This window comes from Delphinapterus leucas, chromosome 8 (genome assembly GCF_059928025.1).
Source record: "Delphinapterus leucas isolate spDelLeu-1000000601 "Yukka" chromosome 8, BTC_Dleu_Yukka2, whole genome shotgun sequence".
Lineage (NCBI taxonomy): Eukaryota > Metazoa > Chordata > Mammalia > Artiodactyla > Monodontidae > Delphinapterus > Delphinapterus leucas.
Window position 1 is genome coordinate 114,852,723 of NC_143136.1, and position 6,377 is coordinate 114,859,099.

Here is a 6,377-nt window from a genome sequence, read left to right on the forward strand (position 1 = left end):
CAAACATTCACACGTGTGATTATTTTATATAGTCAATGGGGAAAACGTTTTCACAGGGAACATTTATTAACATTTTTTTTTAACTCTTAAAGGATTGAAACACTTTCTGCGTGTGATACAAGCAGGTTGTTAATAGTTTTTTCTCCTCATGTGCCCCCACCTTTAGTTCTTTCCTTCCTTCCCTGCGAGAAGTAAAGCTGAGCATTTTGTAAGAGAAATGAGCAATTATAATAGATTTATAGGAAGTTAAATCAGAAGAGGACTTTCTTCAATGTACCTTCCTCTGTCTTCTCTTAAGAGATGATTTTTCAGGCAGTGTTAAAGCTTTGATATTTAGGTGTAGTGAAGGAAAATATGTAAGATGGCTCTTTGTGAACCTACAGTCTCTTCTCTACAGTGTGATCATGGTTTTAACCATATGGCTTTATGGGAGCTGTGTCGCTTTTGTGTAAATTGAATTATCCGTCACCCTGTGCTGTGAACTAGCATGTTCAGCCTTACCTGCCACATCAGTCAGCAAAGATTATGGAATCTTTTTTAAAAATTAAGTCATGCCTTGTTTCTATAAAGTTATTACTCTGATATTTTTCTCCTAATCCTAATTAGGGATATAGACCAACACTTAGCAAGTTCAAAAATCTTTTAATGAAATACCCCCAATTTTATATTTTATTCCCCATTATTAAAGTTTCCCCCCCAAAACAAATCAAAGGAAAGCTATGCTGATAAATATGTGCGCCCCCTACCCCTTAGAAAACGGTGTCTTTTCTGCATAAGGTGCTGAAGTGCTGACTGCACAGTTTGTACAGACAACCAAATTGGATTGGAAAAACCAAGAAGCTCCTATTTCTAAAGATGTTCCAGGGTCAACGAATGCTAAAAGGGCAAGGAAACGAGAGACATCTCCAGTCAAAACTGTTCCAAGGGCTGAGCCACCTGTGAAGAATTCTCCACAAAAACAGAGGGAAAATATAGTAAAAGGCAATCAGAATCCCAGAATCAGAAAGCAGCCACAACCTGGTAAGAAGTCCTCTTCCTGTAAATTTCAGCACCGTAATACAGACTAATCGAGATTATAAAGTAGTATATTGAAACAGTATAAGATCAGTTGAAATCTGTCACGTTCTTGTGGTCTTCTTTAGTTCAGACACTGACAGGACAAGTAACTTGGTTTCCCATTGTGAATAAATAAGAAAGTGCCAAGATTCATACCTTCACTAAATAGACCCTACTTTTCATTCTGCAGAAAGCCTGAACATGAACTGTTTAGCAGAGTTAAAGTATAAATGGCCTTTTTTAATGACTAAATTCACAAGCAAGTAGCATCTGGCAGTATTTTTCTGGACCATAATCAGTTATAGAAGATATTATAGGTTTGTCCAGAGGGAACTGTAAAGACATGGTTCAAAGCAGTCAGTAATCTCGAATCCTGTATTTCACTTGTATTTTTTCTTGTTTTTTTTCGGTACGTGGGCCTCTCACTGCTGTGGCCTCTCCCGTTGCGGAGCACAGGCTCCAGACGCGCAGGCTCAGCAGCCGTGGCTCACGGGCCCAGCCGCTCCGCGGCATGTGGGATCTTCCCGGACCGGGGCACGAACCCGTGTCCCCTGCATCGGCAGGCGGACTCTCAACCACTGCGCCACCAGGGAAGCCCCTGTATTTGGTTTCAAAAGGCATTAAATTAATTTTAAAAGCAGTTTTACTTTTCTACTTCTACTTGTGCGGAAGTGAATAACCAAGTCTCCTTCTGTGAGCCAGCAGCTGACTGCTGGTTCCGTGTTCCACCTGCTGGAACCTCCTCGTTGCTGGCACGTTCCCTCATCACCGCGGACCTCACTTTTCTCCCAGCTCCATGTCCCTCTTCACACCCGTCTCTCTGAGTAGAGTGCAGCTCCACCAAGCTGCAAAATCTATACATTTTACAGTATCTTCGGTATTGAGTCCTACTGTGTTGTATGTGTGGTGGTGTTTTTTGTTTAGAAAAACCTTCATTTCCTCATATCTCTGTATTTCCATCAGTTTTCTGTCTAATCTCATGATTCTACTTTCTCTCATCTACCTTTAGGTTTTTTAAAAGCCTCAAATTTAGTGGAATTCAGGGAAAGAAACTCTTGTTTTGTTGGGGTGATGGTATTATGGATGAGCTTGGTTTTTTCTTTCCTCATTGTTTTAAAAAATTTTTTCAGCCACACCTTGCAGCATGTGGGATCTCGGTTCCCTGACCAGGGATCGAACCCACACTGCCTGCATTGGAAGCGCAGAGTCTTGACCACTGGACCACAGGGAAGTCCCTTTCCTCAGTTTCGTTAATGTTGTTTATGGCTGAAGATTTTTCTGAAAGCTCCTCAGTCATATCACCGTACAGCCTGTAGAGAGTCATACCCAACACAGCCTCTCTGCTTGTCTCCCCAGGCAGTTACGAGGTGGTCTTACCCACGGGTGCACATTTCTCTCCTGCCGTTTCCCAATGCGTGCCTTCCCTGCCAGGCACATGGTGCCACCCACACGAACCACGCCTGTTGTCACTCCTGTGCAGTCCCCTCTGCTCAGCTAAGTCCACCCGGAGTCATTTCCTGATGCTCTGATCTGCACTCATTTCTCCTTTTTTTTCCATTTCTTTTTTGGGTTTTTGAGAACGTTAAAGAGTTAATTCATACTATTTTCCAATCATCTGGTGTGTCTTGGTCCTGTCTTTCCAATTAGTTTGTAAACAGGATGAGTATAGATACATACATAATGCATTGTATTCCCAGCCTTGTCATTAGAATTCCTTGTGCTGAATTGGCTTCTATATACTTGTAGGCTAATCGATTAGTGGGAGGAGGTGTGCAACTGGGCATTGGCAGAAAAGTGAGCCCAGAAAATGAAAAGTTTCCAGAATGGGTATTCAGAAATAGGGCGATTTGTATTGCAAGTGTCTGTATATATCGTGCAGCCACATTCCAAGTTAAAATTTTAAGATTACCACCTTTTAAATAATGTGTTAATTTTTTCTTTTATTTCTTAATCACCCATGCTAATCCACTTCATTTCTTTTACTTGAAATATCAGAGTTTAAGAAGGCTCAATCATTTTGTTACTGAAACTAATGGTTTTCTGTCCTTTTTAAAGTTTTCAATATAGTTTTTATTTACTGAACTCTTTAATTTTTTATAATTTATTTGGCATCATTTTATCTGTATTTCTTAAAAGAGATAGATGATCAGTATTGTATTTTTAATTAATTGAAAACCTCTAGCAAGTCAGTTATTAAATGATTTACCTGAAATGACACATATGAAAATGAACCCTTTTTCTTGACTCAATACAGTGTTCTCTATATTCGACCTTCCTCATAGTGATACTCAGTGTAAGAACCATAGTATTTAAGGATAGAATGAACTTAGTGTCAGTAAACACATCAGATCCTAAAATGAATGTGTTTCCAGTACACCCGGAGGGTTCACGAGACAGCCCTCTTTGGGCCACTTTCTCGTTGGGCTTTGATATTTTAAATAAAAACTGGGCAGTGGTTGATTAATTTTACCCTCCTCACCATACACACACTCTTGTCATTCTGTTTGATGACCTCATAGGCCAGAGTTTTCTCTGTAAATGTACTGTCATTGGGCTTTGCAGACAGGTTAGTAATTTATTTCAGACCTGCTACTGCTAATTATAAAGAGGAGCACAGTTGGCTTTTCTGTCCATCCAGCCACCTGCTACAGGGACTCACTGCCCAGTATTGTTGAGAACTTTGTCCTTCATGATAATCACATTTTAAAAGGCTGAATCAAAGTCCTGAGAAGGCAAGTAAACCACCTGAGAATGTTAGTTTTCTGACCGAATGCCAGTGGGTAGATTTGAATACCTGCTGTAAGGAGAATTATCAGTAGATGAGGAGATTTGCTTTTTTGCAGATAGAATAGAGAGGAAATGTTTTTAATGCAGAAACTGAAGTTTTAAAACTTGAAATTAATTGGCGATTCTGAATATTCTTACTTTTCTCATTTTTTATTTGTATCGTAACGTATTATAATTAAACATCAGTACGGTTAAAAATCATCTCTATTTTGAACTTAGGTGGTTCCTCTAATAACTTGCCAAGGGAAATGATTTCTAAGAAGGTACATTAACCTTCTATAATATACACTTTAAACTTAGAAATTCTTAGATTCTCACGAGATTGTAAGCTCTCTGAGGGCAGGAGTCTTGTTTTCTTGTTTTTGTTTTTTTCTCTTTGTATATTTCTTTAGCTGAGCAGTATGCCTTGTGTGTAGGTCAGTACATGCAGGTTTTTTTTGTTTGTTTGTTTTTGTTTTTTTGCGGTACGCGGGCCTCTCACTGTTGTGGCCTCTTCCTTTGCGGAGCACAGGCTCCGGACGCGCAGGCTCAGTGGCCACGGCTCACGGGCCCAGCCGCTCCGTGGCATGTGGGATCTTCCTGGACCGGGGCACGAACCCGTATGCCCTGCATCGGCAGGCAGACTCTTAACCACTGCGCCACCAGGGAAGCCTGAGTACATGCAGTTTTGAAGGGTGATTTCTTTTTAAATTAATATGCACATTCCTTAAGACTTGTTCCTCGGTAAATACATTATAATACATCAGGAAGTTGGACAAGACCTCACTCTGGTAATAAAAATTTAACATACAATTTATGCAACATATCAAGAGGTTTTTCTTGAATATGTTGACTTAACTGTTGATTTTCACTGAACCATAGGAATATGACAAAGAATTAATTCTATGGAAATCAAGTGTTATGTGTCTTTTTTTCTTTTATGCTGAAGCCAAAGGAGAAACTTCTTCACAGCTTCAATCAGAAATTTCAGATGGTCGAGAAGATGTTATTAGCATAAGTACAGCTCAACCAGAAAATATCACAGTGGCTCCAGAAGACCCACCTGAAAACTCCATTGTCAACTGTGACTCCCAGGCCCTAAATATGTTGGCTGATCTTGCATTAAGCGCTGCTACCTCTACCACACCATCCTCTGAGCCCAGAAACTTGCCCTGCTCCTCTGAATTGCCACAGAACGATGTTTTGCTTTCTAAAGAACATTCTTTGCGTGGTACATCAGACCATGAATATCATAGAAGAGTTAAAAGTCAAAAAGGTGGACCGTCATCCAAGCCCTCCTCTGATAAGAGTAATCTGACATCAGACCCCACGGTCAGCCAGGAGGAAGAAAGCTTGGTTGCTGGCATTCAGGCCCCTGCAGAAGCCCAGTCAGCACTGCCCGAGGAAACCCTAGAAAGTTCCGACGCAAGCCAAAGCTCTGTCGTTGCTGTGGAGCGTTCCTATGCCCTGCTCCTTGCAGAACATTCAAAGAAGCATCTACAGCAGAGAGGGGCCCCAGGCCCTGCGTTTGCCAAGAATGGCACAAAAGGCCCTGAAGCGGGAACCCCAGTGGGGAAAGTGATGCCATTTCGGCATCAGCAGGTCACCTCCCCACTGCAGCAGCTTTCCGAGGCCCCAGCGCTCAGGCGCAGGAGCGGGGTGCTGCCCTCCAGCCTGCAGGACTTCTGCCGCTCTCGTACCGTATTCAGCTGTGACGGCTCCTTTAAGGTCACTTTCGTATGGGAAGCAGATTACGTGTTCAGCTTAGACGGCAAGTAAGTATAGCAACAACCCCCTGGAGAAGACTGTAGTCAGAGCACTACACGGGTGAGTGGGAGTGACCCTGGATGAAAGTGGATGGACTTTTCTGTTGAGATAAATGTAGCGAGAAGGGATACTTGTGCTAAACCCTGGGGAGGGAGAAGGAAGTGTGTAAGATCCAGTAACTTGGGAATAATACCAAGCAGATTCACTGTAATCATTTGTTATATCAACTTCATTTTTATCTTACTCATTGTTTCATGTTCATGTAATTTTTAAAATAAAAATGAACACAAAAACTAAGGTTAATAATTAAGGCACTTACTTATAAGATAATCAACTAAAATAGTCATTTTCAATGATTTTGGTTTCTTCTTTCTTTAAAATCTCAGGCCTTGGAATACTGATTTACCAGATACCATGGAAGAAGTGAAGCTTTTACTTCATATGTGGGTAGCTCTGTTTTATAGCAATCAAAACAAAGTCATACAATCATCCCGAAAAGTAGTAGAACACAGCAACCCAGCAAAATACGTGTGCATAAATAGCACGTTAGAATCGTTTGAATTCAGTGAAATTGAAGAGTCCTCCGGTGTGGAAAGGTGCTCCGTAGACCCTCTGTTGGAGACTAATGAGGCTCCCAGAGGCCCTACTGCCAAAGTGTCCTTCCCAATCACTGACCCCCTGCTTCCTTTCATGAAACCACCGCCTGTGAGAGGCTTGGAGCTTTGGGTGCAGAATGAACAGAAAGAAATGTTTGCAACAGCAGGTCATCCAGAGACCCCAGAAAGCCA

The 6,377-nt window shown here is 41.5% G+C and overlaps 1 pseudogene; it reads left to right on the forward strand.

Annotated features, from left to right (window-relative positions):
• Positions 1–782: 782 nt before the first annotated feature.
• On the forward strand, positions 783–5,645 carry LOC149748627 (protein TASOR 2 pseudogene; annotated as a pseudogene).
• Positions 5,646–6,377: the final 732 nt, after the last annotated feature.